Raw genomic sequence first — 8,883 nt, 5'->3', positions numbered from 1 at the left:
ATATCTGACAGGAAGTCCGCAATTTGCTTTTCAAAATAAGATTTTCACCCAAAAAGGCCCTCACACAAAGGATATCTCGTCTGAGGGTGAATATTGTGTCTGCTTCAAAATACTATTAAATGACAGCGGAGACTCTCCTGCTCAACAATCTCGATCAACCTTTTGATGAGTCAAGCGATTTCGCTTTTATTAGCCATCAAAGTTCTGAATGCCGAATCATGCCTCCTCCCTCCTCTCATTCAAATACATGGGAAAACCAAAATGTCTCCTCAAAAACAGCTGTGACAGAACACTCCGAACAAGTGGTGACTGTGGCTCAACCGTGACTCTGAGCGACAGAGTCACAAAAGTTCCAGAGGATGAAGAACTTTAAGTTTTTTTGAGTGACGTAATAGCTGCCATCTTGGAATTCAATGGATTCTATTAATTTCTTCCAGTCGAGACTGTCCTCCTCTGGAAAATAACCAGAAAGGTCATTTTTACATGCCTCAAATTACAACCAGGAGTTACATTTTCACAGCGCCCCCTGGCAGCCATGTAAATAATGAGAGCATCGTCATTACCTATCCCTACATCCACCACAGTGCTTCATCTGCATCTACAGTATACCATACTCAGATCACAGGGAAAACAGAGAGACTCACACACTTCCACTCACTGTTGAATACAAAACGTATTATTAATATTACCATCTCCATATATACCCACAAAAAAAAGTAAAAATTGTGACTTTACAGTACTTTGCCTGCAGGTATTTTACCTCCTATACAATGTCATAATCCTAAACCTGACCTGATGATATCATTACATCCAATTTTCCCCAGCTATTATTATACCTCATTTATAAAAGCTCTGTCACTAACCTTATTCTGGAGCTTTAATTTCCAACTCAATTAGATTAGAGTGAAGCATGACTGAAGACTTAAAGTTTTTGGGCTTCAGGATTCATTTTTGGCTGCGTCCAATTTCCTCCAAGCTGTGTGTGTGTGTGTGTGTGTGTGTGTGTGTGTGTGTGTGTGTGTGTGTGTGTGTGTGTGTGTGTGTGTGTGTGTGTGTGTGTGTGTGTGTGTGTGTGTGTGTGTGTGATATGCAGGAAATACATTATCTGAATGCTTACATTCATTTGACAATTCCGTTTAAAATTGATTTCTTTAAAGTTCTGTGATATCCACCTGCTGCTACGGCGCTTCAATTTAATTCAATTTGAATTTGAAAAAATAATCCTTTGCTACACACTTAAATATGTCTATCAGCATTGGAAATTACTAATCTTTTTTTAATTTTTATGAATATACCAATTAAAGTGAAAGAATATAGGAGGTTTACTCGAAGGACCTTTGCCATTGTGAACAGTGAAATTGTGGTTTATTTCCAAGACTGAAGAAGGATGGCACTCAACAAAAACATACCTAAGGCCAGGGAGACATAAACAATCTTCTTCAACTGGTCTGATTGTGCCTGGGAGCCAATCTGTCTGGTGAGCGATAATGACAAAGCTGGAGGTAAACACTGCACTACATGAACAGTCACAGTCTACCATTTCACATCAGAGAGCGAAATTACTCACCTAAAAAGTCAAATTCTGTTTTCTGGGGGTCCAGCTAAAGATCAGCCTGATTGAGTTCAGCGAGTAAACTTTGATGAGATCAAAATATCTCATCATGAAATTGATACAGAAGTAACAAATCTGTCTGTATTTTGGCATGCTGGCATTTTTCTGTATCGAGAAATCATTACATTTTCTTTGGCGGCTGCTCCCTGTTTCCCATCGTTTTAACACAAGAAGCAATGTTTCTTATCATTCATTGATTTCTTGAAGCATTTCCTCCGATTTGGGGTTTTCTCTTTAGGCATTCACCCATAAATCCCTTCAAACACATCTTTGATACCAAGGGGAGGATAAGAAGATGCTCTGAAAGCCCTTACTGTTTGTGTCAATGAATCAATAGTGCTATCATCTTAACATAAAAGTAAAATGAGAATGGCTTTCAGAGGCACACCGACTGAGCAACAACCTGCCATGCTTTGTCCTGTGGGATACTTCCACCTGCTCAAACCCAAATCTATCCCTTGGCCATAGATTACTTATAGCCAAAGTGACATATTTCATATATATGAATATATAAATGAGTATTAGAAAAGTTCGCCATTTTCTTGTAACTGAAAGTCTCTCAGAACGTATCCACTTCTAAAATACAATTTATATTACATTAAATAAAGTCACAAGGGTAGAAATTCGTTGTTTTTTTGTTTTTTTGCACTTATTACCATTAGGAAGCGCTAATCCCTCCACGCACAAAATTAAATGTGATACCATTGAGTTGGACATGTTGAAATCATATTGAGAATTAAGCAAAGAAAATAGAAGACAAAAGCGCAATTTGGGAGATGATCTGTCACAAAGTCAAGGTTTGTGTGGTGTACCCCATATGATTCATTTATTACCTGCTTGAAGCTGGAGAACTGTCTTGTTATTACTGTAAGCTTCATACATGTAGTGTAAAATGGAAAGGCGGACAGACTCCACTGCAATAATTAGGGGGGTTGGACTGAGCAAATTGTCAATTATTGCGTGCTCTATGTTGACGCAGCTGAAGGAAAGGACGTGGAGGTCAAGTTAATGGATGGAAAATAACATTTTCTTCTCCCAACACATAAGACTTTCTTCCTTTCACAGCCACACAAGCTTGAATAGCCTGTAGTAACCACAACCGTAACATTTCCTGAATCTAAACCAGATCACTGAAATCACATGCATATATTTTGAAAAATGGTTACTCTGTGTATAATTTCTGCAGAATAAGGCAATGAAAATGTTTTTGCCTAACAGTATGTTTGAATATGAAAGTTCAGTTTACGGTTGCTGTGCAGACAGCTGGTGACTTACATTAATCACAGATGGACTGAATTCTTATTAAGCTTTAAATCAACATCCAATATAGCACATATAATAAAGTGTTAAAGTGTAAAACATTTATGTATATATTCCATAACAAATCCCCCAAATCGTATCAACTGTCTCCTTAAATGCTCTCGAGCTGTGCAGATAAATAGTTGAATGTGCTTTGTGAAGTAGGAGAAGAAAGCATAAAGAGTAATCTTTTTTTAGTTATTATAGCTTTGATACTTCTTACAAAGCTAATAATCTAATTCACTTTTACAACAGTGCTCCTATTCCATGATGCTCTCCTTTGGATTATTATATTCAATCTGATGGAGACCATTTTCCATCAGTCATGAACGGAATTGTCTAAAATCGAATAAAACAATAGTCTTGAATACTCGTCATTAGAATTCTCCCTGCATACTTGTTACAGAGGAGCAGACACAAGGAATGAGACTTTAGGAGAGTGTAGGAGCCATTATGTGATTAAATTACCATTCATATCTTTGCTATCTGGTGCTTTTAGCCTGGATGCTTGCCTGGATAAATAGTTTCTTTGAAAGGAGGTGTGTGTGTGTGTGTGTGTGTGTGTGTGTGTGTGTGTGTGTGTGTGTGTGTGTGTGTGTGTGTGTGTGTGTGTGTGTGTGTGTGTGTGTGTGTGTGTGTGTGTGTGTGTGTGTGTGTGTGTGTGTGTGTGTGTGTGTGTGTGTGTTCTGTATTGATCTATTATTTATTCAAATGACTTTTCTAGATGCTTCTTTGAGTACCATTTGTGAGCAGCCAAGAATATGGTATCTGTACACTTTAATGTTGATGCCTTTGTTGATCTCTGTGGTGCATTGAATGTATATATATCTTCTTCATCATCATCATCATCATCATCATCATCTTCATCATCATCATCATCATCAACATCATCACCATCATTGATCACAACACCCATTAACAATGATGTCAGAAAAGATTGAAATCTTACATTGGCCGCTCAACTCTCTGTGTGAGCCATTGAAGCACTAACGACCTGTCCACCATGATGTACCAGATGAATGGCCAACACAGAGGGCACAACCAATGAACATATCAGAAATGATACTCTGAGATTTGCCGCTGACATTGAGAAGTATTTGGGGTTATGAAAGCAATCCTTCCTTGTTCCATTTATATATTTATATGTATATATAAATCAAACATTTTTAGCCCAAAGGCATCAAACTCAGTATAGTTATTTCTCAGAGCATAATTGACAAAAAAACAAAACAAAACAGCTCAACCTTGAGGAAAATGAATTGAGATGGATTGAGCTCAGAGAGTCATAAAACAAGCGCCATGCTGATCAAAATTATTTCAGTGTAGAAATATCGGGTGTGAATCACAAAGACTGCAGTGAACATCCAAATCAATGCTTGTGTGTTCTGAGGGAGAGGAACTTTGTTAAAAAGTTGGCTCAAATATTGCAAGATGCTGGTAACTCACTCCCGACACGTCGAGGTTATGTTTGTCTCTCTGCTCTTATAAGCCCTATATTTATGTTGGGCTCCAGTTTTGTCAGCTTGTACTCAAGAGGACCATGGTTGTGTCTAAGCTCAGAGACTTCTTGTCCCGATGATACATCAGACTGGTTATGTCTTTCTCACTTAATCCCTCCACAGATCATGTGTCTCTTTTAGTTATTGAAGTCAACGTACACGTGCATAGCAGAACTAACAGGGGACACATCTCCAGTTTTGAAGACTTTGAAGGATCCAGTGAATGCCGCACATCAAAACATTGTAAGCAATCAAGTTGCCTACGTACACAGTGAATACATAAATAACAAAGCATTCATTAAATAATAAATCTCACATCGCGCTGCCTCCACATGATTAGAGAAGAAATGTGCAGTGACAGGGATCTGCTTCTTGAAGATGCATCAACGTACTGCAGATATGCAAATGAGCAGGACGGCTTCAAGGTCAGGCGCTCAGGCAATTTGCATTTTGCCACGGCCACTGGCAAAACAAATCAATTTCCAAACCTTAAGCCTCTTCATGCAATCAGGTGAGCAGAACAAGGAAGACACGTGTGTATCACTCACTGGGGGGTATTGAAAGGCTACATCCTCCCACAGTCTTGAAGACATCCTCTGTGGGCATATTCAGATGCAAACTAAATAAATAAATAAAGTAAAGTGACAGATATGGAGCAATAGATGAATAACTAAAACCCCCACAGAACTGGGTGCCAGGCAACAGATGCTGATAACTGCCTCAGATTAGGTCCTAGATTGTCGTCAGGCTCCCGCCAAGACTCCGATTCTATATTTGCCGCTCCCTCTTTCCATCCCTCGTCTGATCGCGCGTGTGCCATCGTGGTGTGTCATCACCACATTATGTCTGGCAAACTACGATGGAGTGCCAGGTGTGAAATGGAGATGAAATATTCATTTTGAATACCCAAACACTTTCACTTAAGAAGGGAAATAATACTGCCGAAGTGAGAGGGATTGAAGTTTCCCAGTACATCCGTTCATGGTTTGGATTGGGGGCCCCATGTGTCAGGGGTTAAACATGGCTTTTGCAGTTTCAGTGAAACTTTCAAAAACATTTCTCCTGTGATGGAACCCGGACGTATCACAGCTGGGGAATTGATAACCTCCAGTAGCGGTATTAACGAAGGTGTGTGTGTGTGTGTGTGTGTGTGTGTGTGTGTGTGTGTGTGTGTGTGTGTGTGTGTGTGTGTGTGTGTGTGTGTGTGTGTGTGTGTGTGTGTGTGTGTGTGTGTGTGTGTGTGTGTGTGTGCTGTTCCTTCAGTGCTGAGCAAAATGTCAATGTTCTGTTTGGACTTGGATTCAGAAACTCACCAAAAGCCAGGGCACCTTTGAAAAAAAAAAAACCCAAAAAACTGAGCGATGGACTTTACAAAAACACTTCAGTCAGCGATTATGTCAGAGGAGATAAAAAAGAAAGAGTGGTAGAAAATTGGGGTGAAAAAGTACAAAAGAGCAAAATGAAATTGTGCTGACTTGACGAAATTTTGACTTGCAGTTAAGTTGAAGAGGACTTATAGGACTGCAGGGTTTGGGCATTAATTTATTTCAACATTTTTGTTAACGGTGGGAATTACTTACTGAATACGCACACATCTGAAGAAAAAGAAATCATCTATACTTACAGAGTGTGTGTGCATATATGTGTGTGTGTGTTAAAAAAAAACAATATTGCACAACATGAAAGTCCACAAGTAAATGTGAAGGTTTAACTCACAAACTCGCTGTCAAAGGACAACCTTGTACTCACATATATATTTTATTATTTTCAGTATTTATTCACCAAACACGTTTTTTTATGACTGCATTTTACCCTTCTATCCATACCCCTCCTCTACCATATTATTATATAACTACATATATTGTTGAACACTGCAAAGCAAACTGTAATATATGAGATTTTTTGATGAATGTCAGTTGCAGTATTTTTTCACTTTCGAGAGTGTTTGCACGATTCATTGTCTTTTGATCTGAGGTTCTTTCATTTTCCAAAACCTGTTTTCTTTTCCCTCCACAAATGGCGTCGTGACCATGTTTAGAGTCTGAGTTCATCCACACATCTTCTATTTCACTTAACCAAGCCAGGGTCATGGGTAGCTGTACAAAAAAAACAAAACTGGCCGATATAGGAAGAACCCATGAAATTCACACAGAAAGTACTCAAAGCCCATGAGTGACCGAGAGATTTTTATTTTTTTTTGTGAGGCAAGTGTGCTAATCACTCCACCAATATGTGATATTTCATGTCTGACAGAAACGGTGTTAAAAAAAAAAAAAGCATCCGACAGACAAAAGATGATCATAGAGAAAAGCTGCAGAGCAAAATACAAAGATACCAAGATATTCTGCATAAGTATACTAATAAGAAATTGTGCAAGAAATTGGCTTAAACCATAAAAAGAAAGGAGGAGGGGGGGGGGGGAGGGGTAAATGCTGTATGAAACAAAACTGACAAGCTGTACTTTTGCATGTATTAGCATGGCCTCCCTCTATCAATGTACAGTATGTACTATGTATTTCCCTTTATCGTGGAGCTAAATAGATTCCAAGAAATAATACAAATGCTTTAGTAATTATCTTTCTGAGCAATTGTTGCTTTTATTCCAGCACAGTATCTTGTTTGTCAAGCTCTTAATGAATTGAAAGAACACCAGGCGAAACTGGAAGCTGCAGTGTTGACCATCGTAAAACGAGATGAGAGAAACGTACAATCTCTCTCAGTACTGATGTGACACTTCTCGATTTTGCTGAAGTCAGTTTTTTTTTTTAGTACAGTATGGAACAAGAAAATAACACAGATTCTCTACCACAGACAGTCAGCCGGCTGAACAGAGCAGCTTAATTGAGGAGCCTGAAATAGAGATTTTCTATTAGTGCTGGGGAAGCTTTATGCCCCAGCAGCCGATCAGGAGAGACCAACCTCTCATTTTGTTTTCTGTACACCCTCAAGACAGCAAAGGAGGACACTATTAAGAAATATCACAGAGATGCTGCATAGTCATAGATAAAGTGTATGTGTGTGTGTGTGTGTGTGTGTGTGTGTGTGTTCAGACAGTTTTAACGCTGACACAAAGGGCTATGTCCTACTTCCAGCCAAAATGTAATGCAGCACCTGGGTTTTTGTGCTCCCCGCCAGCATCAGACTGCAGTTTTATATCTTAAATCTCAGTTTGAGGGGATGATCATGATCATGAGTGCATCTGGGAAATGGTGTTTTGAAAGCAATACAACTGCTTTATTGTTTGTGATTCTCATTGTCATTTATGGTGAAGAGATTATGCTTTCTGTACTATTCCGTGTGTGTGTGTGTGTGTGTGTGTGTGTGTGTGTGTGTGTGTGTGTGTGTGTGTGTGTGTGTGTGTGTGTGTGTGTGTGTGTGTGTGTGTGTGTGTGTGTGTGCGTGTGTGTGTGTGGTCATTGAAAGTTTTGCTAGTGTTGTGTGAGCATTGCACTCTACTGGCAACTGTTGGTATTACATGAAAGGCTCCAGTTTGTGTTTGAGACAACCTTGACTTTTCAGCTCCCCAGCGCAATGAATAACCTCAACTCATTCTAGTGACATGGCATCTGGTCGTCTGTGCTACAAAATAAAAAAAAATAAAAAAACACAGCTGTAACCCCCTAAAAGAACTGGATCTCCACAGACAGCTGCATTTTGTTGTTGGCTGCTGCTTATAGATTTATAGATACAGGAGATGGAGCCACTCAGTCTTGGAAATCAGAGAAAAACAGAGTTGCGGTGTAATATCTCCAATCATTCTTGCTTTGGGTACTGTCAATTTTGTATTTAGCTGGAAGATGGAAGCTGGAAGCTGTCTGTTATATGAGCTCATCTATTGCCGAGAAACCCTTTGATTTCCCGGGTGACCTCAGCAGCCCAGTGACATTTCTACCACTTTCTCCAAAAAGTGCAGACTGACTGCAGCTCAGCAGAGCCCTATAGTGGCTGTGCCACCAGATGGCACTCAATAATGCCATAATCTCACAAAGCCGGGAATCAGTGGGTGGGATGCTTTGGCCGGAATAATTAACATTAAGTGTTCAACTGGTGCTGTATTTGCTGACATTTAAAACATATATCTTTTCTGTTGCTAGTGTGTGAGAAAATGGCCTGAAGGGACCTGTTGGGATTTTCATTATAGCTTGTGCATTGTCTGTCCTTTTTTTTTAATTTTTATTATTCATAACTTTCCTATGTGGCCTATTATTTGTGTAAGGATTGTTTTGTTGATTCTCGTAGTAGAAAACCTCCTAATTTCTCCCCGTTTCTTTCAAATGAACACCGACAATGATTTTAAGACAAGACAATCACATGAAAACATGAAAACATAGCTGTGCAACACATTAAAAAAGTTGGTGTTTGTCATAACATAGACAAAAATTACTCGCAGAGCATGCATCTTCTACTTTGAACTTCTCATAGATTAACATAAACACTGATGTGATTTTCCTCTTTGCCCAGGAGAAGCACTTC

Source organism: Blennius ocellaris, assembly GCF_963422515.1.
Source record: "Blennius ocellaris genome assembly, chromosome: 4".
NCBI lineage: Eukaryota > Metazoa > Chordata > Actinopteri > Blenniiformes > Blenniidae > Blennius > Blennius ocellaris.
This window is presented reverse-complemented; position numbering follows the sequence as displayed.